Source organism: Pan paniscus, chromosome 12, assembly GCF_029289425.2.
Source record: "Pan paniscus chromosome 12, NHGRI_mPanPan1-v2.0_pri, whole genome shotgun sequence".
Classification (NCBI taxonomy): domain Eukaryota; kingdom Metazoa; phylum Chordata; class Mammalia; order Primates; family Hominidae; genus Pan; species Pan paniscus.
Window position 1 is genome coordinate 107,011,038 of NC_073261.2, and position 21,992 is coordinate 107,033,029.

The 21,992-nt window shown below is 36.9% G+C and overlaps 1 long non-coding RNA gene across 1 annotated transcript in view; it reads right to left on the minus strand.

The window, feature by feature from the left end:
* Positions 1-1,943: 1,943 nt before the first annotated feature.
* The window catches only part of LOC130541240 (uncharacterized), a 52,805-nt gene continuing 32,756 nt past the window's right edge, over positions 1,944-21,992 (minus strand). The window contains exon 6 of the long non-coding RNA XR_008955284.1: positions 1,944-3,639. This is a non-coding gene — a long non-coding RNA (uncharacterized LOC130541240). The remainder of the gene's footprint in view (positions 3,640-21,992) is intronic.

Here is a 21,992-nt window from a genome sequence, read left to right on the forward strand (position 1 = left end):
ACCACCCACAAACAACTGGATAGCTGTACTTTTTCTTTTTCCAGCAAGGTTTACTAGGAGTTGAACACCTACTCTTTATTTTCCCACCTGCCTTGGCATATGATTCTGATTCCCAGAATGAGCCTATTGGTTACAACACAACGTGGTTCTGGTACTCCATCCCCACAGGTGCCCAAACATTCTGGTCCTTTGAGAGGGCACTATCAGGGGTCTGGATCTTTCAGTAGAATTGTATGGCTGGATTTTCATTGACTTTTGCTTCCTTGATTTGGTTTGTGATGATGGGGAAAACATTTTAAAAATGCTTTTCTCATCATATTCCTCAGGCAGCCTTCCTGACTTCTCTAAATGTCTCAGAGAAAAGGTAGTTTTGCAGTGGCCAGAATGTGGACTTTGGAAAGGTGAGGGTTTCTGTTTGTGGCTGGTAATTAGCTTATCCTCTGCTATGATTCTAGGGTCTGCTTTTACTGTCTCTCATCTTGCAGTTCTAGATTGGAAAAAAATATATTTTACTTTGAATTTGATTACCAACCAAGACAGGGTGAGTGCCTAGTATCTGCTGGGCTCATACCCTGGGGATACCAAGATGAGAAAGAAAGACGTGGTCCATGCCCTCGAGATGCACATTTGTGTAGTAGAGAAAACAGGAAGAAGACAGGAAGAAAGTGACTGACTCTAAGGTGATGTCATGACAAAGATGATAAGGATGCAACTAACCTGAAGAGAATAAAACATTCCACTGGTCATTGAAAAGTTATATGCTTTTCATTTTTGCTTTTGTTTTTTTTTAATTCAACTTTCATGTTGGATACAGGAGGTTCATGTGCAAGCATATTACATGGGTATATTTCACTCAGGTAGTGAACTTAGTACCCAATAGGTAGATTTTTCAACCTACAAATGCCTCCTTCTCTCCCCACTCTGGTATAATGGTCTTCAGTGTTTATTGTTTCCATCTTTATGTCCATGCATCTCAATATTTAGCTCCCGCTTATAAAGGAGAACATACGGTATTTGGTTTTCTGTTCCTGTATTAATTTGCTTAGAATAATGGCCTCCAGCTGCATCCATGTCACTGCAGATGATGTGATTTCATTATTTTTTATGGCTATGTAGTATTCTACGGTGTGTATGTACCACATTTTCTTTATCCAATCCATTACTGATGGGCATCTAGGTTGATTCCATGTCTTTCCTATGGTGAATAGTGTGGTGATGAACACATAACTGCATGTGTCTTTTTGGTATAATAATCTATTTTCCTTTGGGTATACACACAGTAATGGAACTACTGGGTCTAATGGTAGCTCTGTTTTAAGTTCTTTGAGAAATCTCCAAACTGCTTTCCATAGTGGCTGAACTAATTTACATTCCCACCTGTGGTGTATAAGCACTCCCTTTTCTCCACAGCCTTGCCAGCATCTGTTGTTTTCTGACTTCAATAATAGCAATTCTGCTACTGAAAAAAAAAAAAAATAAAACAAAAACAGTAGCCATACTGACTGGTGTGAGATGATATCTCATTGTGGTTTTGATTTGCATTTCTCTAATGATTAGTAGTAATGATCATTTTTTGATGTATTTGCTGGCCACTTATATGTCTCATTTTGAAAACTGTTCATGTCCTTTGTCCATTTTTTAATGGGGTTATTTGTCTTTTTCTTGTTGATTTAAGTTCCTTATAGATCCTGGATATTGGACCTTTGTTGGATGCATAGCTTGTGAATATTTTCTCTCATTCTTTATGTTGTATGTTTACTCTATTGATAGTTTATTTTGCTGTGCAGAAGCTCTTTAGTTCAAGTAAGTCCCACATCGATTTTTGATTTTGTTGCAATTGCTTTTGGAGACTTAGCCAAAATCCGTTGCCAAGGCTGATGTTGAGAAGGGTATTTCCTAGGTTTTCTTCTAGGATTTTTATAGTTTGAGGTCTTACATTTAAACCTTTAGAATTATTTTTTTATATGGTGAAAGGTAAAGGTCCTGCTTCATTCTTTTGCAAATGGCTAGCCAGTTACACCAGGACAATTTATTGACTAGGGAGTCATTTCCCCATTGCTTGTTTTTGTGGGCTTTGTCGAAGATCAGATGGCTGTGAGTGTGCTGCTTTACTTTTGAGTTTTCTATTCTGATCCGTTGGTCTATGTCTCTGCTTTTGTGCCAGTACCATGCTGTGTTGGTTATTATAGTTTGAAGTCAGGTGGTGTGATGCCTCCAGCTTTGGTCTTTTTGCTTAAGATTGCTTTGGCTGTTAGGGTTCTTTTTATGCTCCATATGAATTTTAGACTATTTTTTTCTAATTCTATGAAGAATGACATTGGTAATTTGATAAGAGTAGCATTGAATCTATACATTGTTTTGGGTGATATGGTCATTTTAATGATATTGATTCTTCCAATTCAAAAGGTATATATTTGAGGAACTGAGATTGGTTAGCCTGCACAAAACAGCATTCACAGTTTATCCATTTGTGACAGCAAACATAAGGGAGGGAGGTAACAGATAGAAAGTCTGTATTATTTCAGAGAAGATAAGTAGGCCATAGAAGTTACAGGGGGTTAAATATGGCACTCTAGAAGAAATAAGCATCCCAAGAACTTGAGATATCTGATATGGAAATGAGCTGCTTCAGGACAGTGAACTCACAATGACAGCAGTGTGCAAACAGATATTGGATTACTGCCTGTCAAGATTGTCATAGAAGATACTGATTTGTGTGAAATACTGGACTAGATCAGAGACTTTCAATTTATTTTCAAGTAGTGTAATTTTTTTCAAATGATCTCTTACATGAAAGCATAAAATTTAAAATATGTATGTGTAAAAGGAAGACTGTTTGGTTGTACCCTACCTTATTGGTCTCCTCAACTCCCCCATCCCCTGCAATGACTGCCCCCACCCATGACATTTCCTCAGAATTCCAAGGACTTGAACAATGCCCCCCACCCAACACACTGTTTAATATCTAAGGCCTATGATTCCTTTTGCTTCCAGGATTCCATGATTATTCTATATAGGAAGTTTTCATGTTTAAAATGAATCATTAGCTATGTTTCTTTTATTTTCATTTCTTTTTGCTTTAATCTCCAAACATTATGGAATTTCACAAATTAGGTTCAGGAATGTTTAGCCCAGAGTTTAGTTTAGGTCTGTTGAAACATAGATTTTGACCAGTTAAGGTACAGAAATGATTTTTCTTCCAAAGGAAGAGTGTTTGCAGTCTAGTAATATATGTTTTAGACACAAACTACTTGAAATCAGATTGTTTGAGAATGAGGAAGTACAGCATTAAGTAACCAGCTCCAAAAACTTTGATCAACTTGTGTTTAGCATGTTATGGAATTATGTGTTTCTTTCAACTTTGCCTGGCCATAGAAGATCTTTTGAAGCTCACATGTAGGCAGTTAATCTTAACTGGGTTCATTGATTTATAACAGGGAGAAAAATGCTCTTGTGAATCCAAATAACTTACACTTGAAAAAGTTTAAGTTAAGTGATTTTGTCCATAAGCCACTAATAAAATTAAAGAGATGTCAAACAGATGCCTTGCGGGGGGGTGCAGGGGTGGGGGTCACTGGTCTGCAGGTGCGAAAACTTGAGTTAAGCCGTTAATCAGCTTCAGAGACTTAACACGCTAACCTAAAAAAAAGATGGATACATCAAGCATACAATTTATTAATTAGCACCAAGAAAAAGACGGCAGATTTGATTTGAAAAATGAGACTTACTTTTTAATCAGCTTTTCTCGTGTATATGTTCTCTTAGTAGACCAAATTGCATCAATTTACAAAAGAGAGACATTGACAAGTATGTTCATTGCTGCCTTAGTTTTGGTGGCTGGGAGCAGAAGGCGTTCTGGTTGTGCATAGCTTGAAGAATATGTAGATAAAATATGGTGGGTGTGTTCACCTTGTAATATTATGAGTAACCTCTTAGGAGCAATGTGCTAGCTGCCACATAGCAACATGGATGCATTAGGAAGACATATGATTAATTTTAAAAGGAAACAGTGAAATGTAACACAATACCATTTACATAAATTAAAAATAAACATAAAACAAAAGAATCACATTTTGTCAAAGCACATACAAACACATTAGAATGGTTGTGTATACAGGGAATACAGGCAGAATAGGAGCTGTGAAACGGGAATAGAAGTGAATGATGGCAATAATCAAACAACTAGCTATTGTACAGTATAAAACTAGTGGTATGTAACAGAAATGTACACAGTAAAGTTTTGAAATGAAGAAGACTGACGTAACTGTGAGAATGAGAGAAGACTTCTTAGCGGAGGAAATGCTTGAGCTGGCATAGAACAATAAGGAAAATTTGGAGAACTTAAATAATTCAGTGTAGCTGTCATGGGAGATGAGGTGAATGCTACAAGCCAGGTAGAGATCACAGACTGTCTGGTACTCCATGTGAGCAACTTGTGTTTTATCCCAGAGGCAATGGAACAAATGGAAGTTTTAAGAAGAGGAAAAGTAAGAATGGAGTAATACATAGACCACTCAAGAGGCAGGGTAGAGGACACATTTGAAGAAATAAAACTGAAAGAGAGAAATCAGTTGGGATATTTAAAAGGAAGAGGATGACTGTAATTAAGGAAGTAACAATGAAGATGGATGCTGGGGAAAGATGTGGGAAGTATTGAGGAGATAATGTTGATAGGACTTTGTGACTGATTAGATATTGAGAGGTGAGAAAAAGATTTTAGGATGGCCCCCAGTTTTCTGGCTTGGATGATTGGATGCTTAGTAGTGTTGTTAAACAACAGAGGGAACACAGGAGAAGGTTTAGGAGAAGACCTAGTTCAGTTTAGCATATGTTGAATCTGAAGCACTTGTGGGACCAAACAGCGATGTCTAATTGGTAATTGAATCTAGTTATTAGGAGAGTGGTCTGAGATAGGGATAGAAATCTGTGAATTGAGGCAGGGAAAGAAGTGTTTTTCCCTATTCCAAGCACCCGGTGTAAAGATAAAAAGGAAGGGAAAAAAGAACGAAGCACTGTGGAGAGTACAAAGGAATGGGTAGGGGAAAGAAGGGGCAAAGGAACATATTTAGGGAATAATAGAAGAATGAGAGCAAGGGAAGAAGAAATCTGGAAAACAGAAGGAAAACTAGGAGAAGGCAATGTCTTGGAAGTCTAGGGAGTTAAACTCTTGACGAACGTGGAGGAAAGGCTTTCTGCTACTCCGCATATCCAACCGTCAGCCTACCCTGCTAACAACTTCCCTGAAACTTGTGTCTCTGTGGTTCTCCATTGCCATCTTCATCTTCTGAGCCCAAACCACCAACTCTCTACTGTGACAGCCTCTTAACTGTTCTCTTGCTTCTATTCTAATCTTAAATTACAACCAGAAGACTCTAGTTAAAACAAATTATATCATGCCACTTATCTGCTTATAAACTTTTAATCACCTCCCCTTATAAGCAGGGAAAAAAAATCTATATTCTATCATGACCTACAAGAACCTCCCAAATCTGTCATCCATGAGATGATCTCTCTCTAACCCATCTCATGACACTTCCTTCTTTAGTCTCCATTGTCCTTTGTTCTCTTCCTAAGATGCAGCAAGCTCTTTGCTTGCTCTTTCCTTTCCCCAAATGTTAGCATGGCTTTTCCATTCTTATTTTTCATGACTCTATTCAAATATCATATGCTCAGAGTAATCTTCCCTGACCACTCTATCCCTCCACTACTCTGTCTTCATCACCCTATTGCTTTATATTTTATTTCCTTGATATCACGTATCATAATAGGAATAAGACAGTCCTTGCCTTGTGCCAAACGCTGTGTTAAGTGCTATTTCATGTATTAACTCAATCATCTCAGTGATACTATCATGTAGGTACCTGTATCCATCTGGGTTCTTTCAGGAAAATGAAGCTACTATGGGAAAATGGAATTAATATAGGAGTTTTATGTGGGAGGATCTGGAGAAGTGAAGATTTGGAGGCAGTGGCAGAAGCAGTGGAGAGCAGGGAGAAATCCACTGATTGTGGGCATATCAGGGAAAAGTCTTAGTCACAAAGTGAGAGCTTGTAGAGAGATCTGGAATCCTGTTGTGTCTGACTGCCATGGACTTCTGAGGACAGGCCTTTGATTTACTTCTGTCTTCTAAATTCACATGAGTTTCTTGTAATGGGAAATTCCAGCATGGAACTATCCAGAGAAGGGGGTTCTGGGAAGTCAGTTCTCAGCCTTAAAAGGGCCTGGTGGTAATGGCACAAAGCCAACAACAGACAACTAACAATAGTATTGTTATCTCCATTTCTAAGCAGAAGAAATTAAGGGAAAAAAAAAATCATGCAGTTTTCACAAGGTCACATAACAAGTAAGGTGAAGAGTGGGATTCAAACCTAGCCATCCTGGCTGCTGGAACTTGCTCTCACCACTGTGTCATATGCCTTCAGTGTATACATTCTGTGACAACCAGGACCTATATATCTTATCCCGAACACCTCCTACGGTACTTAATACATAGTAGGCACTCAGCAAAATCCATTAAAAAATACAGGAATGAAAACTCAGAGGTAATTGATGAGGTTATTAATTACTCAGCGTAACCAATGCCACTGTAGTGACTGAGAAAACATCAGCTCAAAATGGGTTAAAAAGTGAATGGAGGATTAAGATGGCATATATGAGGCAGAACTAGCTTGCAGCTCCTGCTCGCATGGACAGAGAAGTATGTGAAGACTCACACTGTGAACTTTTGCTCCAAGAACTACCACAGGAACATACCAGGAAAGCCAAGAGAATCCACAGACCCTTTGAAGAAACTGGATCACCACTGCAGACTTCAGTGAAATAGGTAGCATAAATAAAAAACAATCACAACTTCTGGAAATCAAGGATACACTTAGAGAAATGCAAAATGCACTGGAAAGTATCAGTGATAGAATTGAACAAGTGGAAGAAAGAACTTCAGAGCTTGAAGACAAGGCTTTTGAATTAACCCAATCTGTCAAAGACAATGAAAAAAGCATGAAAAAAAAAATGAACAAAGCCTCCAAGAAGTCTGGAATTATGTTAAACGTCCAAACCTAAGAATAATTGGTATCCCTGAGGAAGAAGAGAAATCTAAAAGTTTAGAAAACATATTTGAGGGAATAATTGAGGAAAACTTCCTGGCTTTGCTAGAGATCTAGACATCCAAATACAAGAAGCTCAAAGAACACCTGGGAAACTTATCACAAAAAGATCATCACCAGGCACATAGTCATCAAGTTACTTAAAGTCAAGACAAAGGAAAGAGTCTTAAGAGCTGTGAGGCAAAAGCATCAGGTAATCTATAAAGGAAATCTGCTGTCAGATTAACAGCAGATTTCTCAGCAGAAACCCTACAAGCTAGAAGTGATTAGGTACCTATTTTTAGCCTCCTTAAATAAAATAATTATCAGCCAAGAACTTTGTATCCAGTGAAACTAAGCTTCATAAATGAAGGAAAGATACAGTCTTTTTCAGACAAAAAAATTCTGAGAGAATTCACCACTACCAAGCCAGTACTATAAGAACTGCTAAAAGGAGCTCCAAATCTGGAAACAAATCCTTGAAATACATCAAAATAGAACATCCTTAAAGCATAAATCTCACAGGATCTATATGAAAATAACACAATGAAAAAAAATATATTCAGGCCACAAATAGCATGATGGATAGAATAGTACTTCACATTTCAATGCTAATATTGAATGTAAATGGCCTAAATGCTCCACTTAAAAGATACAGAATGGCAGAATGGATAAAAATTCACCAGCCAAGTTTCTGTTGTCTTCAGGAGACTCACTAAAACATAAGGACTAACATTCACTTAAGGTAAAGGGGTGGAAAAAGCTATTCTATGCAAATGGACATGAAAAGTGATTTGTAGCTATTCTTATATCAGATAAAACAAACTTTAAAGCAACAGCAGTTAAAAAAGACAAAGGGGGACACTATGCAATAATAAAAGAACTAGTCAAACAGGAAAATATTATAATTATATATATATATATATATGCACCTAACACTGAAGCTCCCAAATTTATAAAACAATTACTACTAGACCTAAAAAAATGAGATAGATGGCAACACAATAATAGTGGGGGACTTCAATACTTCACTGACAGCACTAAACAGGTCATCAAGACAGAAAGTCAGCAAAAAAACAATGGACTTAAACTATACCCTACAACAAATGGACTTAACAGATATTTACAGAACATTCTACCAAACAACTGAAGAATATACATTCTATTCATTAGCACATGGAATGTCCTCCAACACAGACCATATGATAGGCCACAGAATGAGTCTCAGTAAATTTAAGAAAATCAAAATTATGGCCAGTGCAGTGGCTCACGCCTATAATCCCAGCACTTTGGGAAGCTGAGGTGACTGGGTCACCTGAGGTCAGGAGTTCAAGACCAGCCTGGCCAGCATGGGAAAACCCCATCTCAACTAAAAACACAAAAATTAGCTGGGCATGGTGGCACATGCCTGTAATCCCAGCTACTTGGGAGGCTGAGGCAGGAGAATCACTTGAACCAGGGAGGCAGAGGTTGCAGGGGGCTGAGATCATACCATTGCACTCCAGCCTGAGCAACAAGAGTGAAACTCTGTCTCAGGAAAAAAAAAAAAGGAAAATCAAAATTATATCAAATACTCTTTCAGACAAAACTGGAATAAAATTGGGAATCAACTTTAAAAGGAAGCCTCAAAACCACGAAAATACATGGAAATTAAATAACCTGCTCCTGAGTGATCATTGGGTCAACAATGAAATCAAGACGAAAATTAAAAAATTCTTTGAACTGAACAATAATAGTGATACAATCTATCAAAACCTCTGGGATACAGAAAAAACAGTGATAAGAGGAAAGTTCATAGCATTAAATGCCTACATCAAAAAGTCTGAAAGAGCACAAATAGACAATCTGAGGTCACACCTCATGGAACTGAAGAAACAAGAACTATCCAAACCCAAACCCAGGAGAAGAAAACAAATAACAAAGATCAGAGCAGAACTAAATGAAATGGAAACAAACAAACAAACAAAAAATACAAAAGATAAATGAAACAAAAAGCTGGTTCTTTGAAAAGATAAACAAAATTGGTAGACCAATAGTGAGATTAACCAAGAAAAGAAGAGAGAAGATCCAAATAAGCTCAAATAGAAACAAAATGAGAGCTATTACAACTGATACCACAGAAATACAAAAGATTATTCAAGGCTGCTATGAATACCTTTATGCACATAAACTAGAAAACCTAGAGGAGATGGATAAATTTCTGGAAATATACAACCCTCCTAAATTAAAACAAGAAGATGTACTAAGTAGAATCTCTGGACAGACCAATAACGAATAGTGAGATTGAAATAGTAATTTAAAAATTGCCAACGAATAAAAGTCCAGGACTAGACGGATTCACAGCTGAATTCTATCAGACATTCAAAGAACAATTTGTACCAATGCTATTGACACTATTCAAAGAGAGAAAGAGGGAATTCTCCCTCAATCATTCTATGAAGCCAGTATCACCCTAATACCAAAATGAGAGAAGGACATAACAAGAAAAGAAAACTACAGACCAATATCTTTGATGAACATAGATGCAAAAATCCTCAACAAAATACTAGCTAACTGAATCCAACAGCATAACAAAAAGATAATTCATCATTATCAAGTGGGTTTCATACCAGGGATGCAGGGATAGTTTAACATATGTAAGTCAATAAATGTGATATACCACATAAACAGAATTAAAAATAAAAATCACATAGTTTTCTCAATAGATGCAGAAAAAACATTTGACAAAATCCAGCATCACTTTATGATTAAAACCCTTGCAAAATCAGCATAGAAGAGACATACCTTAAGGTAATAAAAGCCATCTATGACAAACCCACAGCCAGCATTATACTAAATGGGGAAAAGTTGAAAGCATTCCCACTGAGAACTGGAACAAGACAAGGATGCCCACTTTCAGCACTTCTATCCAACATAGTACTGGAAGTTTTAGCCAGAGCAATCAGACAAGAGAAAGAAATAAAGGGCATCCAAATCAGTAAAGAGGAAATCAAACTGTTGCTGTTTGTTGATGATATGACTATATACATAGAAAACCCTAAAGACTCATCCAAAAAGCTCCTGGAACTGGGAAATGAAGTCAGCAAAGTTTCAGGATACAAAATTAATACAAATCAGTAGCTCTGCTATACACCAACAGTGAGCAAGCTGAGAATGAAATCAAGAATGCAACCCCTTTTACCATAGCTGGAAAAAAATACTTAGGAATACATATAATCAAGGAGGTGAAAGGTCTCTACAAGAAAAACTACAAAACACTCCTGAAAGAAATCATAGATGACACAAACAAATGGAAACACATCCCTTGCTCATGGATGGGTAGAATCACTGTTGTGAAAATGACCATACTTCCAAAAGCAATCTATAAATTCGATGCAATTCCCATCAAAATACCATTATCATTGTTCACAGAACTAGAAAAAAAATTCTAAAACTTTTATGGAACCAAAAAAGAGCTCACATAGCCAAAGCAAGACTAAGCAAAAAGAACAAATCTGAAGCCTCACATTACCCGACTTCAAACTATACTGTAAGGCCGTAGTTACAAAAACAGCACGGTACCAGTATAAAAATAGGCATATAGACCAATGGAACAGAATAGAAAACCCAGAAATAAAAGTCAAATTCTTACAGCCAACTGATCTTTGACAAAGCGAACAAAATAAAAAAATAAAATGGGGACAGGACATGCTATTCAACAAATGTTGCTGGGATAATTGGCAAGCCACATGTAGAAGAATGAAACTGGATCCTCATCTCTCACCCTATACAAAAATCAACTCAAAATGGTTCAAAGACTTAAATCTAAGACCTGAAGTCATAAAGATTCTAGAAAATAACATCATGAAAGCCTTTCTAGACATTGGCTTAGGCAAAGACTTCATGACCAAGAACCCAAAAGCAAATGTAACAAAAACGAAGATAAATAGATGGGACTTAATTAAACTAAAAAGCTTCTCCGCAGCAAAAGAAATAATCAATAGAATAAACAGACAACCTACAGAGTGGGAGAAAATCTTCACATTCTATTCATCTGACAAGGGACTAATATCCAGAATCTACAAATAACTCAAATCAGCAAGGAAAAAACAATCCCATAAAAAAGTGGGCTAAGGACATGAATAGGCAATTCTCAGAAGAAGATATACAAATGGCCAACAAGCATATGGAAAAATGCTCAGCATCACTAATTATCAGGGAAATGCAAATCAAAACCACAATGCAATACCACTTTACTCCTGCAGGAATGGCCATAATCAAAAAATCAAAAAATAATAGATGTTGGTGTGGATGTGGTGAAAAGGGAACACTTTTACACTGTTGATGGGAAAGTAAACTAGTACAATCACTATGGAAAACAGTGTGAAATTTCTTTAAGAACTAAAAGTAGATCTACCGTTTAATCCAGCAACCCCACTACTAGATATTTTCTCAGAGGAAAAGAAGTAATTATACAAAAAAGATACTTGTACATGCATGTTTACCACATCAAAATTTGCAATTGCAAAAATGTGGAACCAGCCCAAATGTCCCATCAATCAATGTGTGGATAAAGAAAATGTGATGAGAATACTACTCATCCATAAAAAAGAACAAAATAATCTGCAGCAACCTGGATGGAATTGGAGACTGTATTCTAAGTGAAGTAACTGAGGAATGGAAACCAAACATTGTACGTTCTCATGCGTATGTGGGAGCTAAGCCATGAGGACACAAAGGCATAAGAATGATACATTGTACTTTAGGGACTTAGGAGAAAGGGTGGGGGTGGCAAGGGATAAAAGACTACACATTGGGTACAGTATATACTACTCAGGTGATGGGTGCATCAAAATATCAGAAATCACCACTAAAGAACTTATTCATGTAACCAAACACAACCTGTTCCCCAAAAACCTATTGAAATAAAAAAATTAAAAATTAAAAAAAGCAGCAAAAGAGTGAATGGAGGTGAATATGCACAGACAGAAACAAATAGACTTTCAGGTAATTTGGTGCTATATAAATGTTATGTTTTCATAGTATGGGTTCGTTCCTACAAATCTCTTTATTATGACAATATGACTATTACCAGAGGCATATTTTCTCACTATATAATTGGTTATGTACTACTCTACTAACGCTCTAGGACTTTGAATACATCTTATCACCATTATCCATTATCCTGAGAGAAGCTCTAGCTTCTTCACAAGAGATAACCAGTTTCTCCAACAGTTATATATGCAAGACTATTTTCTCTTTTATCACAATTATTTTATCTTTTCCTTTATTTCTTTTCTTTTTACACTTTTCAGTGTAGTTCATGTATCTTAAGTATTCACTTGGTGGAGATACATATGTGTGTGTGTCGGGGGTACACATACTACTGATCAAGATATGCAAGATATAGAACATTTCAGCCCTCTGGGAGGCTCCCTTGTGCCTCTTCCAAATCAATACCTCTATTCTATTTTATCCTGCTTCTTTTGCTAAACCTGGTATTTCTGAAATTAATTAATGTCATAATGTATAGCTTGTTCTTTATATTGCTGTTATTTCTTTACAATCTGCTACAAAATATTGCTACTTATTTTTCTGTGTTATTGTTAGTGGTTAGTTATTTTTATATTTTTGGTTATTATAAATAAATCACCTATGAACATTCTATTATATGACTTTTGGTGGTTATATATGTTTATTTCTCTTGCATATATAACTAGGAATGGAATTTATGGATCATAAGGTGTGCATATGTTTAGTTTTAGTAGATACTACCGCAGTGTTCTCCAAAGTGATTGTACTAATTTAAACTCTTACCAACAATAAGGAGAGTTCCAGTTGTTTCACATCCTCAGCAACACTTTTAATTATTAGACTTTTTTGTTTCAAAGAATGCACATAGGAAAATAGGATTAATCCATAGAAAAAAATAGCTAAAATACAAAGTGCTATGTGATGAGTGTATGATGGGACAAAAATTAAGGAACTGCAGATATTCCCAGACTTTATCCCTTGTCCAGAACTCTGAGGATAATCTTGCAATTGCTGACCCAGTATTCCCCTTCTTACTATATTTACATATTTAATGAAGATATAATTGTCATAAATAAAGTGCACAGATCTCAAATGATAGTTGGATGAGTTTTGGCAATTAGGTACATCTGTGCAACTTCTTCTCAAAACAAGTGACATAATATATTCTTCACCATCCAAAGTTATCTCATATCCCTTTCCAATCAATCTCCTCCCTTAAAACTTGCCAACAGAGGCAATCACTTTTTAATTTCTGTTACCAGCCATTTGCACTTTCCCAAACTTCTGCAGATGTCCCATGGGGAAAATCAGTTGTATGTTTGGGGCTTGACTAGGATTCCAATCCTTCAACATTGTCAGCATGACTATCAAAACTCTGAGGGTTTTTTTCCCCCCTTTAGTAAAGTACCTCTACTTTGGCTAGCTCCCATGATTGGCAAATGCTGCTAAGGTAGAAAATGACCAGCATTTGCCCACTTTCTGTAAAAAGGACATTTTCTTCTTTGGAAATTTAGGCAATTTAGCCATTTTTGCTTCTATAGTTGTCTGATGCCTCTAAAAATATTATCTTTAAATCTTTGTCAATTTTTTCCTTAATCATTGCAGCAGAAATGTTGAGCTATTACATTCTACTGCCTCCTACTTGAAAGTGGACACTTATTTTCTTTTTAAAAACTATCTTAAAAGAATTTATCAACAAGTACTTATTGGTCACTTGTTTTATTCTTAACACCATGCTGTGAGAGTTAGAAAAAGAATCTAAGCTGACGATCCTTAACCAAGGTAGCTGACATCCATTTAAGAAGAAAAAACATAGCCAAGTGAAACTGTAAGAAAGCACAACAGCAACGTCAAATATAACAGGAAAGTCTGTAACTTTGGTTAAGTCATTTTGTCTTCCAGGTCTCCTTTTCCACAATTGTGAGCAAGAGATCTGATTCCGACTTGTGATTATCAAACATTTATGTTGAACACACTGAGCCAGATGATGGGGCTGGCCACTAAGTAGCTGCCCAGGATATCAATCTAAATGAGGTGTAAAAAGGCAATGGAAATATAATAAGATGGAGAAAACACAATTTATCAGAACCTCACTCAGGAAGGGTACTGCCTGTGATCTTAGAGTAAGCCGTTTGGGATATTGGGTGAGATTTCCAAGGAGAATGCTTAAGAAAGAACAGATGGAGGATAAACTCTTCTACGGAGAGGGAAGCTGGTTTACCACAGAGTTTTCATTCTGTAAAACGGCAAGTTTGGGTTCCATCCAAGATGCCTGGCACAATAGAGGGGAGGCTGAGGCTCTAACAGCCCTATTTTTCTGTCCCCTCATGCAGCTTTCAGTATTTCTACATGAATGATGAGCATATAGTTTAAAAGTATAGTCTAAATGAGACCACATTCATATTAGCTCTGCATGCGCAGCCTAGTTCTCTAGTAAATAACTCCTTTATAAATGAGGTTGCACATAGAACCCCAGTACAAAAACACGAAACAGAAATCACCTGGTTAAATTATACACAAGGGTGTGGGGCTTTGTCTGCTCAGCTTCCCTTAAAACCTGCTGATAAAATTTTACCAAATCTTAGGTCTTAGTGGAATACTCTTTGAAAACTACTGAGATGATTTCCACCTTTTTTTTTTAACCACTGATGTTCTCTGATTCTGTGATAAGGTATAGACATCTGGAGAATCAGACTGTAATACTTTACTTCTTAGATTCTAATCTGTCATTCATGAATATTAATGCTATTAATTATTTGATGTAATATCAGATATTTTGAGAAAAATAAAACATGTACATGTTAAATGTACAATTATCCCTTACATTTTATTTTCTGTCTCTTTTTTTATATTCTGAAAGCTTTCCTGAACTTCTTGTGGCCCTTCTATTAAATAATGTTTTTATTTCTATGAACTCTTTCCTTTTCTTTTACTATGTATTTTTTTAGTCACCTGTTCTTGTTTTCTGGATGCCCACTCTTCTTACAGCTCTTGGACGCTATTAGTTAGAATTCTCTTGATGTTTGTTTCTCTTTTCTAGGGTATCCAATGTTTGCTTCTCAGTTCTTTCTTCCATCCTATTCCTTCTTTTCTGAACAGCTGGTTCTCTGCAAGTTTTCCAGGAGCCTTGATTGTAATTCATATTTAAGCATGAAAGACTGTTGATTAGTAAAGGCAGATGACGTGGTTTCCTCTGTTGCTTCAGGTGCCCCTCCACAGGGAGACAGCAATTTGAATTCAGGGTGTGCTGACTGCCAGGCTTCACCTCAGTCAGGCTGCCCTGTCTCTCCCTCTGCTGGGCCACAACGAAGAGAGCCAGCTTTGAGGGACCAACTTTCATGTAGGTGCAAATTATTCCCAAGCAGGTTGCTTAATTCCTTTGGGAGCATTTCCCAGGCCTTCATGGGGGAAGACACTGCTGTGGCATGGGGCAGAGAGAGTGGAGAAAGGATTACCTCCTGACCCAGCAGAATTCCACAGGTGGCTCTTTACTCATCATCTCAATTTCTGCCCCTTCTCCCATTCTCTCTATGTTGCTTATTCCAAAATATCATACAGGAAAAACTTATGTGGTGGTCTTCCTCCTAAGCATTTCCTGAGCTGGAACCTCCTCCTGCATCCAGTGTTAGTAGGCAGTATAAGCCTGTTGTTCAAGATTTTCTAAATGGCTGTAACTCCCATTCTTGGTGCTTTTTTATGGCTTTATATCCTTGTGCACTTTACTGTGATAGCATACTAAAGATGGGGCAGCTGGAAAGCTCTGGGTGCAAGCAACAGGAGATGTATTGCTGGTAGAGAATTTAAACACAATAATAAAACCAACTGAAAGGAAGTCTGGTTTTTATAATCACCAAGGTCAGTGATAACTGGCCTCCTCCAATCCCCCGACCAAAAAACCCACTTTCTTTGATCTAAGTTCTAAGTAATTGCTTTGGTTACTGTAGAGTTTTAATAATATATATGTGTATCAGAAAAAACCCACAGTTTTTACTGCTTATTCTTTAACAACACTGAATTCTACAGTGAAGCTAATTTGGAAATTTCCCAGTTACACAGTTGACCCCAACACAAATAAGCGTAATTTTTACTGCTTGTTCTGTAACAAACATTGGATTCTACAGAGAAGCTAACTTGGAAATCTTCCAGTTACATAATTGACTTCAACACAAAGGGATTCAGCTACCTATGTTTGTTTCAAGAGTAAGTTCTTAAAGATTTGGAAGCCTTGAAGCTCACTTTCGGAAGCATTTGTATCTCCAATCCCTATGGTGCTACCTATGCTTGCGTTGAAAAGAGTAGATTTGAAATGAACAATGACAGTGCAGTGATGATAAAGAAGAAACAGAACTTGAATTACTTCCATTATCTCATTTTATTTGATAATTTTGAGTTTTATTTGTGTTTAAATTGAAAACAATGATCAACAGACCAAATAGCTGTAATATTTTTGTGGTAAGTACTAATTTTAGTTCATACATGATTTATTTCACCAAGTATTTTTAAATGAAAATTTTTGTATATAAAGTAAACCTTTGTTTCAAACTGTGGAACAAATTAATGAAATAACGATTAGTACTGAAAGCAATTTTGTCATAAAAAGGGAGTATTAAAAGATGATGCATCTGGGTGTCAAATAACTGCATGTCGCTGCTTTTTGTCATTTCGGTGGGTTGGGGTAAGGAAGGAAGTCAACGCATGTGTTCAGTCTGCCATTTTGAACGAGTAGTGCAGGTACCATAAGAAATTAGAGAACTCAAGAGGTTAAATGACTTGTTTAAAGCAAGGTTTAAGTCAGTAGTGGAGCTTGTGTCCCACTCTCATTACTTTTAGTCAAACTAGTCATTGCACTTTGTGTGATTAGTCAGCCTGTGAAGGATATCCATACACGTTCAGCTTTCCCAGTCCGTTTGCGCTGAGCACAAGTCCCATTCCTCATTAGGACTTCTCCTAAGGCTGTTTCAGCTCAGACTCCTCTCAAGCCTCACATACCTTATACTTCATCTAGTGCTTTTCATATTACACCTGTGTTTTGCTTCCACCTCGGCTGTAATCTCTTTAAGGGTAGGAACCATATTTAATGGATTGCTCTATCTCTTTGCAGCACAGAGCCTACTTCCTGTAGGTTTCCAGGAATAGTTGCTGATAGAGATGGTTATGGTAAGGTTGGAAAGAAAGGCTAACCCTCAATGGTGACTTACTTTGAACATGGATTTTTACAAAAGGTCAATTCGTTTGGAAACAAGTCTGAGAAATGAACTCTGAACTCTCGGTGTTTTTTACTTTTTAGTCAAAAGTAAAGCATGATTACAAAGCAATGAGATTTCCTGATAGCTTCATTTACACAGTGGTTCCAGAGGAATTTCCAGAAGTATGATCCAGACGCATTCTGTGCTATGGCAAAGTCATTCACATGTGCATCTAGCCTCCTTCAGAAGGCTGACTCTGAAAGATAACACTTATTGGATCTGCTGGTTTAGTTACCTAAATATCCTGAGGTGATACTATTTTCCTAAAGCACTAAGTCATATTAAAGGCATTGGTTCAATCTGAAACGTTATCAGAGATTAAAAGAAAACTGGATTTGACAAGAGAGTAACAGTTTGCTCCCTCTCTCCTTAGGAGAAAGTTCTGAATTTGTTCTCTTCACAGCCAGGGCATTGTTGTAATCAGACACCTTCTGTTAAACGTTACTCAATTTCAATTCCAGAGAGAAAAAAGTGTAGGAGAGCTGTGGCTGAGAGCACGGTACCTTATATCATCAAGATCTGTGTGTGTGTGTTTTTTTTTTAATCCAGAAAGACAATTTAACAGATTGAGGAAGTTGTGGGAGAAGAGATAGCTATATAAATACAGTCTCAAACAAAAGACCTTTCATTTAGAAAGATAAGACTGTGTTTGGACAGAATCAAAGTTTACCAAGTCATGACTGAATGGAGAGAATAAGTTGAGGCTTGTTTAACAAATGCAAATGTTGAATATTCAAGAATGGCAAGTTTAGAATAAATGTAAGGTGTGTATTATTTCAGCAGAGGGAGGTAAATACACTTCTGGAACTCATTTAGCCTCAAAGGTCGTACTGGCTAAAATACAAGTAGATTGCAAAGTGCTTACAATCCATTCAGAGATGATAGGTATAGCATGGATTATTAAGGGAAGTCAGAGTGATCGAACCTTTCCCTGACCTCTGAGGCTGATACTGAATGTGACATGCTGGCCCTCCAGGACTCACTCTTGGGGTCATCATCAGAGACAGTCAGTTGGACTGCAGAATCAAGGGACTGGCCCAGGGGCACAATTCTGATGTTCTCATGTTTCATCTCACTGAGCTAAATATTAACTTTCGGCCTGTGTGTCTGTCACCAAGTCATCTGTCTTGTAAATGCTGTTGGAGTCTCAGCATTGTGAGAAGGCAATGAATTTTCCCTGCTGACAGTGAGAATATCCACACCAAGCTGCCATAGAGATTTCTGCTTCCCACAATGTTTATGACAGTAAATTAGGCTACAGAGTGCACTGAAGGTTGTTTACATAACCCCGATAGCTGGTATATTTGTCAGTCCCACTCCGTGGGCTGTGACTTCAGTAGAGCCAGATAATGTTTAAAATATAAGGCTATAGTAATGTATGAAATTATCAGAGTGCTTTACAAGAACTCTGATTATAAACACTTGTTTATTTGGACCTTTTGCTTGGATCTCATATATTTTCTTTCCCCCTCTTTTTTCTTTTTTTCTTTTTGGATTGGATCTGTGTCCTCACCCACATCTCATGTTCAGTTGTAATCTCCAATGTTGGAGATGGGATCTGGTAGAAGGTGATTAGATCATGAGGGTGGATCCTTCATGAATGATTTAGCACCATCCTTTCCATCCTTTTGGTGCTGTTCTCGTGATAGAGTTCTTACTAGATCTGGCTGTTTAAAAGTGTGTGGCACCTCCCACCCTCTCTTTTCCCCCTGCTCTGGCCATGTAAGACATGCCTGCTTCCCTTTCGCCTTCCACCATGACTGAAAGTTTCCTGAGGCCTCCCCAGAAGCTGAGCAGAAGCCACTATGCTTCCTGTACAGCCTGCAGAATGCTGAACCAATCAAACCTCTTTTCTTTATAAGTTACGCAGTCTCAAGTATTTCTTTATAGCAGTGCGAGAATGGACTAATACAGTTCTAGTATTATCTTTCCATTTTTCTCTGGTTTCATTGTTAGTTTCAATTCTGTACCCAAACAGAGTAGCTTGGGCTTTTTCTTTTAAACTTGTTATGAGTTCTAGCCCTGTCTCTCTACAGAGCCATTTTCCTAGGAAAGTCAGTGACACAAATTGGCCACATATGCAGATAATTTTCAACTCTCTAGATCTCACCCTAACTCTCTGCCTTGTGTCCAGACTTTCGGTTCAGCTTTATGCTTCCACTTACCTTGTTCAGTCTTTAGCAGAAAATCTCGTTTTATAAGACTTGATTGCAAAATAGAGACCGTTGCATAAAGCAATCACCACTGAGTGTCATTCCAATCAAAATAGAAGCTTTCAGGAAATATTCACTTTTGGAACTTGTGTGTGTAGCCCTCATTTGCAGTAAATTTTGTCCTTTGATACTGGAATCCGATTTTTCAAAAGAGCTAAAGTTATCTGGTTTCAAAAAAAAAATTGATGGTAAAGTAGCCCTAACAGATTGTAATTCATAAAATTTTTATTTTCATCAAGCTAAAAATCTGTTTTCTTATATATTTAATTCATTTTATATAATTTCATGGCCATTTTTTTCCCAGAACTACAAGAAGAGTTTCTGATACAGAAGTAAATGATACAAAGAAAACGTTATTAAAATAACTGTTTGGTCTGGAGGGAAATTTTGATTTCTTGGCTCCAACAATCCTTTATATCCACTTTAATGGCTTTCAGCAGGTGAAGACTAATTAGTAGATTATGAATTTTAAATGTAGTCGTCACTACCTGCAATGTTTTGTTTATTTTGTTTTGTTTTTTGATGGTGCAGAATAAATAGAAGAGAATAGAATAATGTAGAATAGAATAGGATTCCAGTTCTGCTTAGGATATAGAAAGTCACAAGAAAACTCTGTTCCTATCCTACCAATAAGAAAAACTGAATAGTAAAAAACAACAAAAATAATTTTCTTGAATCCACAATAGAGGTCACTGGGTAACAAGGTGAACTGAATTATTCAAAGTGCACCAAAGGTAACTATAGTAATAAAAAACCCAAATCCAGATCACTTAGATTAAATCAACTCCCCATAATGCCTGATAGAAAAAGAACTACATCCATTTCTGTGTTCAAATATTTTAAAACTCAGTCAGTATTGTTCTAAGCATAATGTTTGGCTTTTGATTACAAAAATTATAAAACCCCTAAAAACTAACCCATTGTGAAGAGACAAATCAGTAGAGATGATATAGATGCTGGAACACTGACCTTTAAAAATACTTATGATTGATATTTATTAATGATATTAACCACTGGAGAAGGTAGACAACATGCAAGAATAGATTTAGAATTTCAGTAACGAGATAAAAACTACATACATAAAAGATACGATAAGCAGGTTGGTCACAGCTGAAGAAGAATGAGTGAACTAGAAGTTAGAACAATAGAAGTTATCTAAGCTTAAACACAAGAGAAAAAAACAGGTGGTGGTAGAGAGGACAAAGCATCTGAGAGGTAAGAATTGTGGGGCAACATCAAAAGTCTAACGTATGTGTAGCTGGAGTCCCAGATAGAGAAAAAACCAGAGAGCAGAAAAAAATATTTGAAGAGATCATGGGCAAGCCTTTTCCAAAATTGATGAAATGCAATAAACCAAAGATCCAAACACTTTATAATGTGTATGCACTTAATAGCAAACACCTACAGGACTGAAGCAAGAAGTCCACAATTATAGATGGAAATTTCAATACTTCTCACACAGGAATTGATAGAACAAATACACAAAAAATTGTAAGAATATAGGAGACATGAACTGCACTATCAACCAACTTCAGCAAATTGACATGTATAGAACACTTCACCCATCAGTAATAGAATACATATTCTTTTCAAGTACACATGGAACATTCATTAAGAAGCACTACCTTCTGGGCCATCAAACAAAGCTCAACAAATTTTAAAGAACTGAAATTATATGTATTAGGCCATTCTTGCATTGCTGTGAAGAAATACTTGAGATTGGGTAATTTATAAAGAAAAGAGGTTTAATTGGCTCATGGCTCTGCAGGCTGTAAAGGAAGCATAATGCTGGCATCTGCTTCTGGGGAGGCCTTGGGAAGCTTACAATCATGGCAGAAGATGAAGCAGGTGTCTCACATGGTGGGCGCAGGAGCAAGTGCAAAGGGGAAGGTGCTACACACTTATAAAGGGCCAGATCTAATGAGAACTCACTCACTGTCTCAAGGATGGCACAAGAGGATGGTGCTAAACCATTCATGACAAATGCACCCCCATAATCCAATCACCTTCCACCAAGCCCCACCTTCAATACTGGGAATTACATTTCAATATGAGATTTTGGCGGGGACACATCTGAAGTATATAATTATGTAAAGTACTTTTTTCTGCAGAAGGGATTTAAACTAGAATCAATAACAGAAAGCTATTAAAAAGAAGCCAGGCACACTGGTGCATGCCTGTAATCTCAGCTACTTAGGAGGCTGAGGTCGGAGGCTTGCTTGAGCCCAGGAGTTCAAGGTCAGATAGCAAGACCTGATTTCAAAGGTATTGCAATAATTTCTTTAACATTCTGCAATCATTAATGATCAGCCTTATTATCATCATATATAATAGATGATAAAAATAACACTTGTGTGGCAAAGAGAAAATTGCTCATACAGTTGCTGACAATCGTTTCTCTTATATATTGATGCTGTGTGTACAATCTTTGATAAATT